The following is a 17,539-nucleotide window of genomic DNA, read 5'->3' as shown; positions in this document are numbered from 1 at the left end:
AATATTACATAGAAAGTGACGGCAGATAAAAACCATTCGGCCCATCCAGTCTGCCCAATTTTCTAAATACTTTCATTAGTCCCTGGCCTTATCTTATAGTTAGGATAGCCTTATGCCTATCCCACGCATGCTTAAACTCCTTTACTGTGTTAACATCTACCACTTAAGCTGGAAGGCTATTCCATGCATCCACTACCCTCTCAGTAGAGTAATACTTCCTGATATTATTTTAAAACCTTTGCCCCTCTAATTTAAGACTATGTCCTCTTGTTGTGGTAGTTTTTCTCCTTTTAAATATGGTTTCCGCCTTTACTGTGTTGATTCACTTTATGTATTTAAATGTTTCTATCATATCCCCTGTCTTGTCTTTCCTCCAAGCTATACATGTTAAGAGTAAAAATTGGGTCACAAGAGAATACTGAGAACGGGCAGCAGCTGAAATAGCCTGCCCTTCGGTCGGTCCCCGCTCAGTTCTCAAGCTGTTTTTTGCTCATCTTGTGCCATTACAGAGAGAACTTCTCTGAAACATATCAGACTGGTCCCACCCATACAGGCGGTCCAGATCCGAAATGCCAGCAAGTTCCCTCTGCACGAGAGACACAGCAACCCCAGACAATCGTTTCAGCCTTGTTAGGCATCATCAGTGAGGCATAGCTGATATCTCCCTAGGCACCGTGAGCAAGGGGTCCACGTCTGGATTATCCCTTTAAACTTGTGGAGAGTAAAAAATGGGTCGCAAGAGAATACTGAGAACGGGCAGCAGCTGAAATTGCCTGCCCTTCGGTTGGTCCCCGCTCAGTTCTCAAGCTGTTTACATACATGTTAAGATCCAGGACTGCCAGCACAACTACTAACGCATCTATAGGGCCCCCAGTGCCAGGACTGCCACCACAACTACTTACAAATCCATAGGGCTTCTAGAGCTCAGACTGCCACCACAATAACTTACACATCTGAAGGGCCCCCAGTGCCAGGACTGCCACCACAACTACTTACACATCTATAGGGCTCCCAGTGCCCGGACTGTCAACGTACTGCTAGATATATACCCTGTGATGTCTACTTTATATAAATATATACTTTTGTATGGCAATTTTGTTTTCTGTGATGGCTATTGAACTTATAAGAAAAGCATGGCCTGCTGCTAAATTACTAAATTACTTACTTTCTATCTTTATGAAATACTCTTTATGCGGGGGAGGGGATGGGGTCCCACTTTAGGTACAAAAATAAAAAAATTTAAGCTGCCCCCTTAACGACACATGACATGTGTGACATGTCATGATTCCCATTTATTCCAGAAGTTTGGTCCTTAAGGGGTTAAAGGACCATTAAAGGCAGCCATAATAATGGGTCTGGGTGCAGTAGTCTTTTAGTTTTAACCCTGCAATGTACAGCATTGCAGTTTAGTAGATACGGCAATGCTCACATTGCAGGACTAAATACACCTTTAGTGGCTGTCTACAAGAGTGTTAGGAATTCAGGTTTGTATGACTTTAAGAGATTAAATACAGTTTCAAAATCCACCTGTTCTGAATTTTTTTTATCCACTTACATAGTTACATAGCTGAAAAGAGACTTGCGTCCATCAAGTTCAGCCTTCCTCACATATGTTTTGGCTGTTGATCCAAAAGAAGGCAAAAAATCTAGTTTGTAGCGCTACCATTTTTGTAACAAACTAGGAAAAAATTCCTTCTTCACTTCATAATATGCCTTGCAGTTTGCTAAAAGTTGCAAAATCATTTACCTTGCTTCAGTGTTAGTCATCTCACAATCTAATATTTTTTTTAAGTTGTCCCTGTACGTTACGTTAATATCACCGCCACCTCCCACTAGACCAGAGGTCAACAAACTATGCCACATGTACCATGCATGGCACTCTAGGCTGTCAGAACCAAATAGGCTGTGGTCTATCAGGAGTCCGTAGTGCAAACTGAGTGGTGAGGGGAAATCCTCAATTTACGCATTGCAGCACTTGGAGAAGTAATTCCCAGCACTTAAATCCAGCACTTGTGAACAGGAATCTGCACTGGAGTAGTGCAGCCCGCAGCAGCAATCGCAGCTCCTGCCCTTAACCAGTATCTGGCCAGCCTGGTCCCCACAGGATGCGACACACACTGCTTGATATACACAGAGCTGCAGATGAAGCCTCCCCATCATACAAATAATACAAACACCCCACACACAAACAGTCTCCAAAACCACAACAACACTGACAATTCAAATACACGCACACAACCCCACAGGCAGCCTCTCAAAATGCAATACCCCAAGCAGTCCCACACATACACACACCAAACACACAATGTGACATATTATCTACACATACACTTAACCCCTTAAGGACACGACATGTCTGACACGTCATGATTCCCTTTTATTCCAGAAGTTTGGTCCTTAAGGGGTTAAACAAGCAGCCCACATTTATAGGTATCGTACACAATACCACAAACTACTCATGAGCCTATACCGTACAATATAATAGCTTACATACACACAAGTACAATGCTACAAAGGAATTGCAGCACCCATAAATAACACAAGTAAAATATGGCATCAAACACACCACAGTTTAAACAAAAAGAGATTTGGCACGCCAATAGACTTCAAAATCTTGTTTTGGCACAGTACTACTAAAAGGTTGCCCAATGCATACCCACATACAGACATGTATTCTAACATTATAGGTGTCATCATCCCGCCCATCAAAGTTTTAAAAAAAATACAAGTTTAACTTGCTTTAATTGACGTGGCACGCTGGTCCTCTTTTTGTTGCAGAGTATAAAAAAAAATAGAGATGAAGCGGTCTAGGTGCCCTTTAATCCTTCAGCACCGCTTCATGTGTATTGCTTTGATACATTTTATGTTATCTTTCCAATACAAAGGTGTGTAGCCTAGTTCAAAGTCTATATAAAGTTAACATGCAACGTTTAAAATAAAACCCTCTTTAAAACAAATGTGAAAAGGAATGTTTTGAGAACAAACAAATTCTATATAAGCTCAGTTAAAAAGTTTATCTCATTCATTAATTAATGGTACAATAAGTTTGCAGTAAAATGTAATTTAAAAAAGGTTGGAAAACAAACAGATCTTTTCAAAAAGCAATATCATGTATTGCAACTGTACAACTCAGTTATTCATTAACTCCTAAGAAACTACAAATTTGCATTAAGTGCCATAAAAAAAACTTGGGGATATCAAGTTGTTGCCATACAACCTGAAAGTGACTGGCGCTTTCTGTCAGGTTAAGCTAATCCTAAAAATAGTGTATTGGTAACTGACAAACCCATCATTCTGAGTACCAGATGGTCTGTATCATACCATCATCTCCCATCATCCTCAGGCAGTATCTACCTGAGGATAGTAATGGTTCAAATTCATGGCTGTACGACTGATTGACAAAAAAAAAATGCAAGTTTTACAACATATAAAGTACAAATATCACAACGTTTGAGGGGTATAATGAAATATTAGCTTTGCTAAAATAGATTGTGTTTGTGTGACATAGAACACAATGTTCAACAGTAAATGAACACATCATAATGTGTGATAAATGCAAAGCCTCCCCAGCAATAAAAAGTACAATGGAGGGTGGGGTTGGACAATAACCAAAGGTAGGTATGCTTCCCTTTCACTCCCCTGGAGACACTCTGGATCTGAGGCATGTACCGCCTTCTCTTTCTTCATATTGAAAAAACAGATTTATATATTTTTCATTGTTTTATCTAAGTCAGCTCTTGGTGACTAGCAATATTAAAAGAACGTTCCAAGAACCATAACTTTTTTTTTTTTTTTATAGTTTGACTTTTTACTTTGTATCTGCCAGGCGCCTCTCCCTGCCTCCACTACAGGCTTTAGTAGAGCTGAAAACTCTGTAGGTTGTCAAGCACCATGGTGGGTTGTCAAGCACCTACAGTGCTGTAGGTTGTCAAGTTATGGTTTACATGACATGGGTCACCTTTTTTTGGAGTCTTAAATCTCTGGCACCGGCAAAGGGTTTCCATTATCTCCCAATTATTTAGCATATTGCTCTTGTAATTTACTGGTATTACTAATAACTTACCTCTCCCAATCACCCCTGTGACGGACCCTCCGTCAATCGATGCTCCTAGTGCTTACCAAGAACCATCAGCACCACACCAGGCACCATAAGCACTGCAGATCCCACGAACCACCGCAGCTTGGCTGGGAACTCGCCGTCGTCTACCCACCCTGGACCTACGACAAGGCTCCAGGTACCAGTGGGTGAACTTCTCCTCCAAGAGAGAGTAGCAGGAACAAGCTCTTAAAAGAGCTTTGTGATTATAATCCCTGGGGAGTATAGTGATATAGATGCAGCCTTCTCCCCCACACATGAGACGAGGCTCTATGTTGAGGGTAAAACAGGAACTCAGCAGATCTGAGGGTTTATTGTCTTTTATACAGTTTTCCCCACAAGGTTACCACCCAGGTGGACCTTGTGGCGCACAGGACACAAAGTCACAAAACCAATCAAAACAGTATTGTACAGTTAGACACTCCCAGATAATGTACACAAACCCTCCCCTCTGCCTGTGATATAATTAACGAAGACAATGGACTAACTCAATTAACTCTAAGCAGAAAAAACATATGTTTTTACAAGCCCCAAAAAGTACCCCAAAATACAACATATCCCGATAGACCCGATCTGGGTGAACAACATATCCAAAATACACTCAACAACAAAACACTGCTGGACAATTTAAGATGGCCGACGCCACATGTTTGAAAGGGGCATTGTGCCAAGTCCCCGTATGCACAAATAGTGCTTTTTAAAGGCAATTCACTCCAGGGGCCATAGTCACAGGGCAAGAGACTGGCAAGCAGGCCTCTCCAAAACCCAGTTACATAGTTACATAGCTTAAAAGAGACTTGCGTCCATCAAGTTCAGCCTTCCTCACATATGTTTTTGCTGTTGATCCAAAAGAAGGCAAAAAACCTAGTCTATGGCGCTTCCAATTTTGCAACAAACTAGGATGGCGGGCGTGCTATGCCGTCCTTGGTGAGCTGGCTCTAAACGCCGGCGGGCGGCATAGCACGTCCCCGTCATCCTATGTACTTATCCGCTCTCCGGCGATCCCATGCTGGCAATCGCGGTGGGGGGACCCACCTGGCATCCCAGGGTGCCCCCCTGCTGCCGTTCTGACCCCCCTGGGCCATGTGATCGCGAGGTCATAGCCGTCCATAGCAGTGCCAGCAGGGGGAGTGCCTGGAATGACAGGTAGTCCCCCTGCTGCCTGAAAAAAAAAATACAGTTTAAAACTGTTTTTAAAAAAATGTAATATACTTAGATCATATATATGATCTAAGTATATGTGTATATATATATATATATATATATATATATACAAATACACAGTCTAAGTGTATTTTAATATATATATATATATATATATATATATATATATATATAAATAAAAAGATAGGTGGCTTGGCACTCTCCTTACTTGTGATCCAGTAAATCTGCCTGGGTGCAAACGGTAATGCGTTCAATATATAAACAAAGAAGAATCCAGGATGCACTCTCAGTACTTGTGAAAAACGTTGGTTCATCTGTTTGCATATGATTTAAAATAAAACGGAACACTGTTTTTCACAAGTCCTGAGAGTGCATCCTGGATTATTCTTTGTTTATATATATATATATATATATATATATATATATAATCCACGATCCCGCACTCACATTTGTAGTATAAGTGCCACGGTGCTCTTTCAGCCAAATCAACATAAATATCCATAAATAAATATGGATAACATAAATATCCATCAGGATGGATCCGGATCCTGATGAAAGTCCTATGATGGATTGAAACTTCGATTTGCTGTAACCCGTGTGTTATGACTAAAGACAAATAATTTTCTTCAAAAAGCCCAGCATGTGCCTTTCTTCGTGGAGATTTATTAATGTATATATATGTGGTGAGTCAATTTATTTTCTTATTGGCGATATAACACAGTACTCTATGTTAGTTATGTATTGTTAGTTTATCCTGAAGAAAGCCCCGGATGAGGGGTGAACGTTGATGTTTTTATGGAATAACTCAGAATAAAGAAAAGCTTATTTAATCGTTACAAGACCGTGAGCGCAAGCCTTTTTTCATCAATATATACATATATGAAACCAGGTGTTCAGGTGAGTGCAGCCCTCTTGGTTTCTTTTATATATTTGGGAGTCCAGGCCAACTGCTTGGTTTTGCACCCTTACCTGTCACAGGTGCCTCATTCCAGGAAACCTATTTAGCCTTGACTTGCAGAGAGTCCCAGTAAGGAAGTATTTCCTAAGTAAGTGGATTAATCTCATAAGAGCAAGCACTAGGCTGCTAGACTAGGACCTGCCAAGAATGGGGTACACTGACGTTGTGGCAGGCTTATGCAATATATGATCATATAATGTAACTAAACCCCCATTATTTTTTTGCCTAGGTGAGGTGTTTTTAAATAAAACTATTACAATCTCTAAGTTGAAAGGCAAGGATAGTGTACCTGAGGGCACCGGGATGGAAAGTGTTAACTCAGAGATGAGTGTCAAATGTTACTGGAAAATCGCTTCCAGACTAAGTACTTTAACTAATAAAAGCAAAAAATAAATAAATGTTATTAAGTCAAATGCACATTATAACAAAAGAAATATAAACGTGCTTATGTACAAACAGTGAACAAAAACTAGGTACTGAGATCAGTACCGTTGATAAAACTTCTCTATAGTAACATTTGACACTCATCTGAGTTAACACTTTCCATCCCAGTTCCCTCAGGTACACTATCCTTGCCTTTCAACTTTCTATTTGGGGTTACCCCCTGTTCTCCAGTGTACCTAGCATTGGCTCTATCTCTGCTCTTTTTCCTTTTATTACAATCTCTAAGATTTGAAATCATTGATTGGTGAATAAGCGAGTGCGCAGGATTTTGTATTTTATATATATATACACACGTATATATATAATAAGTCTACGTATATATTTATGTAATATTTTTACATAATTAGGTAATTTTATTAATTACAATTTGCGAGACCTGCCTGACAACCCAGGCCAAAAGTCCAGGGAATTTACTTTGCTAGCACTATATTTAACCCTGTAACTTTCCAAGACACCATAAAACCTGTACATGGGGGGGGGGGGGGGGGGGGGGGGTACGGTTTTACTCGGAAGACTTTGCTGAATACAAATATTTGTGTAAGGATGATATCGTCAGTGAAAGTTTAATTTTTCGCATTTTTTACACACAAATGGCACTTACACTGACGATATAATTGTTGTGATACGTTTTACTGTTTTGAAACACTAATATTTGTGTTTAGCTAAGTTTCACGAGTATAACAGTACCCCTCATGTACAGGTTTTATGGTGTTTTCAAAAGTTACAGAGTCAAATATAAGGCTTGCGTTTCCGTTTTTTCACATTGAAATTCGCCAGATTGATTATGTTGCCTTTGAGACCGTATGGTAGCCCAGGATGAAAATTACCCCGATGATAGCATACCATTTGCAATAGTAGACAACCCAAGGTATTGCAAATGGGGTATCTTCAGTCTTTTTTAGAAGCCACTTAATCACAAACACTGGCCAAAACACTGGCATTTTTCACACACAAACAAATATTAACACTAACTTGGGTTGTCTTCTATTGCAAATGGTAGGCCATCATGGGGGTAATTCTCATTCCTGGGCTACCAGACAGTCTCAAAGGCAACATAACCAATCATGTAACATGCTGGATTTGACCCTGTAACTTCCCAAAATACCATAAAACCTGTACATAGGGGGTACTGTTTTACACGTGAGACTAAAAGAAATATAACAACATTTCTTATTTTCTCCCATTTTTTTATATTTTATTCATATTAAATTATATTTCATAGCTAAATATCTGATGTTAAAAGAAAGCCCTGTATTCCCAGAATAAAATTATATATAATAAGTGTGGGTGCACTTAATATGAAAGAAGTGAATTACGGTTGAACAGACATATGGTAAAATTCAAGGTTTTGTTTACGTTTTGTTTTGATCACAACATGTACATTTGGCTCAGTCCTTAAGGGGTTAAATGCAACATTGTTCTCGTTCTCTCTCTCTCTCTCTCTATATATATATATATATACATATATATATATATTTTTTTTTTTTTTTTAAATTACACTTTTAAAAGCAAAACATTAGATTTTCAAAATACAGTATAGATATCTCAGATGAGGGAAAGCAGGCTGTGTCACACAATCCTTTACATAATAACAAAAACATGGGCAGATACAGAACTAAGTAGCTTGGTAACAAGTGTCATTATTTTACAGGACAACAGCTCTGTACATTCTGTTTTGTTTTGTTTGTTTTTGAAACAAGGAATACTTATTTTGTTATGCTAATTTAAAGTGCACCAGGCCCTCCAGGTTCCCCCAACACAATAACAGCTCCCAAAGCAGAAACTATACAGTTTATCATAAATAGGTAGACTTTTTAGAGTCATTCACCTATGAGTTAATTGTAAGGAATTAAATTAAATTAAATTAAATTTGAAACTCGTGTTGAATTCTCAATTTAGTGAATAACCCTGTTTAGTGCCAATTGGTAGGGATTTAAAGTGAAATTAAAATTTTACACCAATACAAGTGTTTTCTGTTCATTCATGTTGACCTAAAGAGTCTGTACAGATGTTTAAACAGCAATTAGATGAATACTTGCAAAAACATAACATTCAAAGTAATTTGTTGGCTAATAGTTTCTTGATTAAAGAAGAGATCTGACTGCCGTTCTGGGATCAAGAAGGAATTTTTCCTAGTTTGTTGCAAAATTGGAAGTGCAATACAATACACTATAAAAGATCATGCATAGTTACTGATGCTTAACTATTTACTGGAGAAAGATTACTTTTTACTAACAAACTTTCCAAATGCAAAACAATGTAAATGATGCAAAGAAGAATAAATCATGTGTTACAAAAAATATATATAATTATTAACGTTATAACAGAAATATAACACAAACTTACCATCTGCCAAGTCAGTACCTCTGCCCAGGACCACATTGTAAACCACACTAAAACAATGTGAGTGCCTTTATTTATTCATGCAACTGACAGTTTCCAGGTTGCCCTGGAGATCTTGATGGTTACAGTTGGGAGAAAATAGAGAAATTGGATACTTTTCTGTAGTTGCTATGAGTAACTAACAACATCTACAAAAACAAGCAACAACAAAAAACCAACACACACAAACCTTGCCCCTAACAAAAAATTTAACTTTAATGAACATTTTGTTAAAAAGAAATATAAAGCACAGCTGACACCAGCTAAAATTAAACAGCCCTCTAAATCTCGTATAAGTCTCATTGGTAAGACAAATGTATTTTATACACTGCTCTGGCACAGAGCTCTTCCTACTCTAGCAGGTGTGTCACTACTGAATCTACAAAACTGCTACTTCTGAAGTCATTACCATGCAGAAGTGTATAAAGCTTTATTTCTCCCACAAAGTGTGGTCTATTTTTTTTTTACAGATGTGGGCACTTGGGAACACATCAAGGAATACATCTCAGAGTGTAATGGGCAAATAAAGCACCCAGCTTCTTGGTCCACACCAGTGGCAATCCAGTGCCCAATATCAACAGGGGCACTGCTTAATTATTGTGTGTGTTGTTGCCGTGTGGCACTGTAATTATTATTATTATTTATATAGCGCCAGCAAGTTCCGTAGTGCTGTACAATGGGATTTAATGTGGGCGGTGTATTAAGTACATAAGATATTATAACAAAAACATGTATCACTTTTATTGAAAATGTATCACTATTATTGCAGTGATGTTCTGTAATACACCAATACACAATATATTACTGGTAGGTTTATTTCTGTTTCATGTGCTTCATTCCTCCGTCACCATGTCATCTGCCTCATAATATGTCTGACAAACCAGAGCTTTCATTTGTTAGTTATGAATTTTTCTACCCACATCAACACTTTCTCCAGTCTGTTCTTTCTGTTTTGAATTTCAAGTGTTCTATTTACAAGTACATTTTCCTCTCTAAACCCCAAACTGTTTTATATTTCACTTAAGATTATATTTCACCAAGCTAGTTATAGTTTATTCCAGGTTATTTTATGCATCATCCCATATGACAATTTGTCATTTTATCTATAACATCAGTATCTTGTTTTATTTTGATATATCCAGTACCCGTAGATAGCAGAATACCAAATTTACTGTTTATATATATTTTATATATAAATAACCCACCATCAGTACAATGTTTAGTTTACATACTGTGATACACACACATTAGGGTTTATTTCCTAAACACTGAACTGTAAGGAATTGAAAATGGTATTGCAAGATTTAGGCTATATGTAGGCTAAAAGAGCCAAGCTGTGGCTACAGATGTTTTGATGCAATTTTCAAAATTATTAATTTCTGCCTTAATCTTGTAATTCAGATTGTAAACCACTACAATTATGTGACAATTTAAAAAAAAAACAGTTATTTTAGATCATTGGGCCCATGTCGGTTTAACCCGTTAACGCCGTTACGGCGTTCCATGCCGTCCCCATTATAATGGGCTTTAAAGCAGTTGCGGCGGCATGGAACGCCGTAACGGCTTTGAGCCCCAGGAGGTAAGTTATACTTACCTCCGCCACGATCCTCTTCTGGGGGGCTACCTGACAGCCCAGGCAGCCCTCCCACGGCAAATGAGGCCCCCGGGGGCCATGTGATCGCTCTCAAAGAGCGATCACATGGCCCCCTATAGCTGGCTATGGATCTGCCAGCAGGAGGACTGTTTGAAATATCAGACAGTCCCCCTGCTGGTAAGAAAGTATAAAAAAAGAAATTAAACATGTTAAAAAATAAATTGAAAATATTTTTATATATATATAATATGTATATATATTATATATATAATATATATATACATATTATGTATATGTAACGTCATACAAAGTGAATTTTAATACTAATATAAGTATATATATTAGCATTAAAATACACTTAGAATGATGTTACATATATATAATATGTATATATATTATATATATAATAGATGTACATATATATTATATATATATATATATATACGTATAATTAAAATAATAAATAAATAAAATAATAAAATAAATAAATAAAATATTGAAACAAAATTTAATATAAATTATATATTCATATGTAATTTCATTCTAACTGTATTTTGTTATTAATATATATATATTGGTAACAAAATACACTTAGAATGACATTCTATATATATCTATCTATATATAAAATACAAATAACCGCAAATATATATATATATATATAGATAAATACATATAATTACATAAAAGATTACATTAGTATACACGTAGAATTTAAATACATATATATGTATATATATTAAAATTCTACATGTATATTTAAGTAATCTTTTAACATAATTATGTGATTTGATTAATTAAAATTTGATTGACATGCCTGACAACACAGGGAGAAAGTGCAGAGAATTTAATTCGCAAGCACTATATTTGACCCTGTAATTCTCCACGACACCATAAAACATGTACATAGGGGGTACTGTTTTACTCGGGAGACTTCGCTGAACTCAAATATTAGTGTTTCAAACTGGTAAATTGTATTACAACGATGATATTTTAAATAAAAGTGACGTTTTTTGCATTTTTTACAAACGAGCAGCACTTTTATGGACTATATTATTGTTGTAATATGTTTTACTGTTTTAAAACACTAATATTTGTGTTTAGTGAAGTCTCCCGAGAATAACAGTACCCCCCATGAACAGGTTTTATGGTGTTTTGGATAGTTAGAGAGTCACATATAAGGCTTGCGTTTCATTTTTTTCACATTGAAATTTGCTAGATTGGTTATGTTGCCTTTGAGAGCGTATGGTAGCCCAGGAATGAGAATTACCCCCATGGTGGCATACCATTTGCAAAAGTAGACAACCCGAGGTATTGCAAGTGGGGTATGTCCAGTCTTTCTTAGTAGCCACTTAGTCACAAACACTGGCCAAATATTCGTTTTTTGCTTTTTTCACACAAAAACAAATATGAACGCTAGCTTTGGCCAGTGTTTGTGACTAAGTGGCTACTAAAAAAGACTAAACATACCCCACTTTCAATACCTTGGCTTGTCTACTTTTTCAAATGGTATGCCATTATGGGGGTAATTCTCATTCCTGGGCTACCACACCGTCTCAAAGGTAACATTACTAATCTGGCAAATTTCAATTTGAAAATGTAATGTTCTATATTTGACCCTGTAACTTTCCAAAACAACATAAAACCTGTTAATGGGGGGTACTGTTGTACTCGTGAGACATCGCTGATTACAAATATGTGCATTTTGTTGCAGTAAAACCTAACAGTATTATGACATTTACAGCAAAAATGTGAGGCGGAACTACACATTTTTAAAAAATAAATAAATTTCTCACAGTTTTTTTTATTTTATTCATAATAAATTATATTCCATATATGAATAGTTAATGGTAAATTAAAGCCCTGTTTCTCCTGAACAAAATGATATATAATAAGTGTGGGTGCATATAATATGAAAGAGGGGAACTACGGGTGAACAGACATATAGCGCAAATTCCAGTTTTTGTTTACGTTTTGTTTTGATCAGAACGTGTACTATTGACTCAGTCCTGAAGGAGTTAAACTAAAAAAAACACACACCATGGAGGGGGGTTACTATTTAGTAAATATACCCCAAGCAAGAAAGTGGTCATTGGTGCAAGGGAAAGGCAAGGAGCAAAGGAGGATGCAGGTACCAGTAGCTCTGAGGCACAATGAGCCCTGTGGAATTACTCAGAGGGTAATATGACGGGGAAGGGAGTGGCAGGCATACTAGGACAGCGTGCCTGCCACTTCCATTAGCTCAGTGGAAAATTCAGTTTCTTAAATGACTTATAAAGTGTAATTAAGATGGTCTACTTCTTAAAGGACACTATAGGCACATACACCACTTCATTGCACCCACACCACTTCATCGTACCCACAACATTTAATCTCAACAATGTGGTCTGGGTGCCATACTCCCGTCATTTTGACCCTGCAATGTTTACATTGCAGAGTAAAAATTCACACTGACAGCCATTAGAGACTCTTCTGATGAAAAAGACATGTGCTATTTCAATCTGATGGTCTCATAGAGACCATCTGATTGGTGGGAAAGTATTGGACTGATCAAGATTGCTGATCTCAGCCGAGGAAAGCAGGGCAAACCGCAGAGAGAGACGAGAAAAAAAAGATGAGTAAAAATTTTTTTTTAAAACCTTAAAGGGACACTATTGCCACCCAGACTACTCCAGCTCATTGAAGTGGTCTGGGTACAGTGTCCCTTTTGCACTTAGTGCAGAAATGTTAAACAATGCAGTTCCAGAGAAACCGCAATGTAAAAACATCTACCAGACAGCCACTGAGGGTGCTTCCTGGATCGAAAAAGACCTTTGGTCCGGTATCTGAAACTGGACGTCCTCACACTCTGCATGAGGACACCCAGCATCAGATTTTTACCCATAGGAAAGCATTGATTCCACCTTTAAAAAATTGCCTTTCTCACACAAGATGCTGCCAAGGATCTTGTTCATGCTCTGATAATCTCTTGCATGGATTATTGCAATTCTCTCCTAGTTGGTCTCCCCAGAAGCCAAACTGCCCTGCTACAATTAGTAATGAATGCTGCCGCTAGGATGATCTTTCTCACATGTCGTTCCTCCCATACCTAGCCCCTTTGTCGATCCTTACACTGGCTTCCTTTATCCTAACCCTTACCTATAAAGCTTTAACCAACTCTACATTTCTTCACTGATTCATAGATAAGCCTCTTCTCGGTCTCTCCGCTCTTCCAGTGACCTTCTCCTGTCCGCTGCTCACACCCTTACTACTAACTCACTTTGCAGGGCTTCTCGCGGGCAGCTCCCTTCCTACTCTCCCCTAGTCTTCAATTGTTTAAGAAGTCCCTCAAAACACATCTGTTCAGAAATGCTTAGTAGAGAGTAATTTCTCTATACTTATCCATATCTGTCTCTTGCTCTCATAAAGAGGCACACTCCACTCTCACCTCCAGTTCTGCTACTTTTCCACCTCGTTTGGGGGCTGTCATCCTTGCTGCCCTATTGTGTATTTGTACCCCACCTGCTCTAGACTGTAAGCCCGTTTGAGCAGAGCCCTCATCTACCTATTGTTCCTGTGTCACTGTGTAATTGACTCATTGATTGTAAATTACTCCCCCCTTCATAACATTGAAAAGCGCTGCGTAATTACTTGACGCTATATAAATACCAATAATAATGTTTTCCTATGGGGAGGTCTAATGTGCTTGCGACATTTGCCGTGCATGCGCATTAGAGGCCGCTCTTCGTGCTAAGCGACATTGGTGCTGGGATAAGGTAAGTAAATAAAATGGTTTTTAACCCTTTCTATACCAGAGTGGGGAGGGGGGTGGCAGGAGGAGCGATAGTGCCAGGAATACAGCTTTGTATTCACAGCACTATAATATCCCTTTAAGGAGGTGGCGACATAAACAATGACTAGCACACCAAAGATTAGGAATACACATTACTAGTGTTTCTTTCAACACAAAAGTACTTCTATATTTATGATTTTAAAAAGAGAAAGAGATAGACGAAACATAAATACTAAAGTAGTACAAATAGATGAGATATATATGATATAGTAATACAGCAAGGAATAAACAAATGTTTGTTGGAAATGTGGGACGATGCGGAGGGTGGGGGCGACATGCAAAAAAAAAAACACTTCTCATGCTTGGGGGAGGGGTAAAGCTTAAAGTAGGTCATGTACCCTAGGTTGTTGAGGTGAAACAGAAGAGATACCCCAAAATGAAAGGTAAAGGGCGAACGGCTAAGGGGAGAAGTAACAGAGGAGCAAATGGGACACAATAATTCGTATTTGTGCAACCTCACTGCTCCCCTTACCTCGCTTCAGTGCTTCTCCTGCACTAAACGTCGTAATAGTGCCCCGGGACGCCAGTAAGGGAAAACATTAATGGCCATAACGACCACTAAAGTAAAAACTGGTAGCTCTCTGCAGTTACAGCATCACTTCCTCTTCCTCACATCTCATATCACAAAACCGGAGGTGGCGTAGTCATTGTCTCAGGGATTGCGACGGGTTCGTTACGTTGTATGCGAGAGACGGTCTGGCGATGGCACAGCAGCTGTTCGAACACTGTATTATTTCTCCATTGGTTACCACATTTGTTAGGATGCCTGAACGTTCTAGGGATTAAAGTTAATAGCAGCTGGAACTGTCCTTTGCCAGAGTGTACCCTACCGGGCTAGTGTGGAACATACATATTTAAATTAGGTTATAATGCATTTAAGCGGCCAGTCTGTACTGTTGTAAACAGCACGCCAATTTCAAATCTCCTGAAACACGATTGACAACAGATAATATCGTGCCATAAGCGGACCAGCAGGTAGTCAGAGCCTGTACAAGGATTTTTGGCTCCAAAGGCAAAGATGAATTTTGTATCGTTACTAAAAGGCATTTTGCCAGTCTGTTAACCCCGATTTTGCCCCTCATACCCATGTTTTTTCACATCTTACCACTGTTTTTTTTTGTGTGTATAGTGTATCCAACTTATAAGTGTCTTGTCTCATCCCACATTAGTGTGCCTTATCCCACCATTTGCCTCTTTAGTGTCTTTTACACCCCCTTAGTTTGACTCTTACACTTTTCTAATTTTTGTTACTCTTACAACTCTCCCAGTGTTTTATACAACCACCGCAAACACTTAGTGTGTCTTACAGTTTCCTCCTGCTTTTGTGGAGCCAATCACCTGTTGTAGTTGGTCTGGCGGATCCCGGTAAAAGAGCTCCTTTTTTTTTTTTTTTTTTTTTTTTTTTTTTTTTAAGACCTGATAGATAATGAAGAAGCTCTTTTACCTCCCTAAACGGCGAGGCCATGCTACAGAGAGTGACTGGCGGCAAGACGGAGCTCTGTGCACACCCTTGCCTCTGGTCATCCAGATATTGTACTGCAGGCCCGTGTGCCTTATGCTGGCACCCAGACCACTTCAGCTCAAGTGATTAACCCTGCCTGCTGTAAACATAGCAGTTTCAGAGAAACTGCTATGTTTACATTAGGGTTAATCCAGCCTCTAGTGGCTGTCTCATTGACCGCGTTAGAGGCGCTTCTGCGCTTCTCACTGTGATTTTCACAATGAGAAGACACCAGCTTCAATTGGAAAGCATTGAGAATGCTTTCCTATGGACTGGCTGAATGCGCGCGCGGCTCTTGCCGCGCATGCGCATTCAGCCAATGACGTCGGGAGGAGGAGAGTGTTTAACCCCCTTCCTCTCCCTTCAGCCCGGCGGCAGTGGGACCCTGAGGATGGGGGCACCCTCAGGGCACTCTAGTGCCAGGAAAACGAGTTTGTTTTCCTGGCACTATAGTGGTCCTTTAATTGGTAGCACTGGCCCTGCAGGTGGTACAGAGTTAGGAATCCTGTAATATTTGGTTGGTTTTCTAATGATTTTATCAGTAGGTTGTACATGTTATAACACCATAGGTTAACTTTATATATGTAATGCCAGCTTTATATTTCCCAAGTGGGCCCATGTTTGGAGGAACTGGTATTTTCAAATCAAATTGTCCTTCGCTTGGAAAGCTGGTAACTTTTACAGGGCTATTCACTAAACACCGGCTTTTGTCCGTATGGATAAAATTTGGTAGTTCTCATAATGTCAAATGTGGTCAGGATTCAGTCAGTCCAATCGATTCTGTAACATTCGTTCAGATAATTTCAGAAAATTAGTGAATTGATAAGGTGAAGAAAAAAGATAAACAATAGTCCACACAAACATGGGTAGCCCTCAAATAAGTCACAGATAAAAACGGAAATATGAAAAAAGTGCACTTTTATTAGTAGAAAATATATGTAGACTAGAAGTACATGCATCAAACTGTCATGGCAGCCCTCCTAATTACTGCAGGTTGTACAGGTATGACATATATTATACAAACTACATGGTGTGTTGAAGTGGCACAATGTTGAGAAAGCACCAAGGGGGTGCGAAACGCATATATATTTTTTCACATTTTTTTTTTCTGCCTAGGTTTGCTGCTTATACTTGAAAACCTATGCCACTTCAACACACCATGTAGTTTGTACGATATGTCATACCTGTACAACCTGTAGTAATTATAAGGGCTGCCATGGCAGTTTGCTACCATGTACTTATAGTCTACATATATTTTTCTACTAATCAAAGTGCACTTTTTTTCATACCATTTTTCTCTGTGAATTACTTGGTTTGTGACTCTGTGATTGTGTGTATGACTGTCTGTGACTCTGTGTGACTGTCTATAGCTGTGTGTGATTGTCTGTAACTGTGGGTGACTATGTGTGTGACTGTAACTGTAGGTGACTGCTTGTAACTGTGTGTGTGAGACTGTCTCTAACTGTGTGTTTGGCGGTCTGTCTGTTTGCCTGTAAATGTGTGTGCGATTGCCTGTAACTGCGTGTGTGGCTGTGTGCTTGTAACTGCGTGTGTGGCTGTCTATCTGT

The 17,539-nt window shown here is 38.7% G+C and overlaps 1 protein-coding gene across 2 annotated transcripts in view; it reads right to left on the bottom strand.

Moving 5' to 3' along the window:
- The window catches only part of TBCEL (tubulin folding cofactor E like), a 54,845-nt gene extending 39,622 nt beyond the window's left edge, over positions 1–15,223 (bottom strand). Inside the window, exon 1 of one of the 2 annotated variants that reach the window (XM_063436301.1) lies at positions 14,943–15,223. The gene's annotated coding sequence lies outside the window, so the exon portion shown is untranslated. The other variant, XM_063436302.1, reaches the window with a different exon arrangement.
- Positions 15,224–17,539: the final 2,316 nt, after the last annotated feature.

Source organism: Pelobates fuscus, chromosome 11 (assembly GCF_036172605.1).
Source record: "Pelobates fuscus isolate aPelFus1 chromosome 11, aPelFus1.pri, whole genome shotgun sequence".
Classification (NCBI taxonomy): domain Eukaryota; kingdom Metazoa; phylum Chordata; class Amphibia; order Anura; family Pelobatidae; genus Pelobates; species Pelobates fuscus.
Note: the sequence above shows the minus strand (reverse complement) of the source record. Positions and strands in the feature narration are given on the sequence as shown.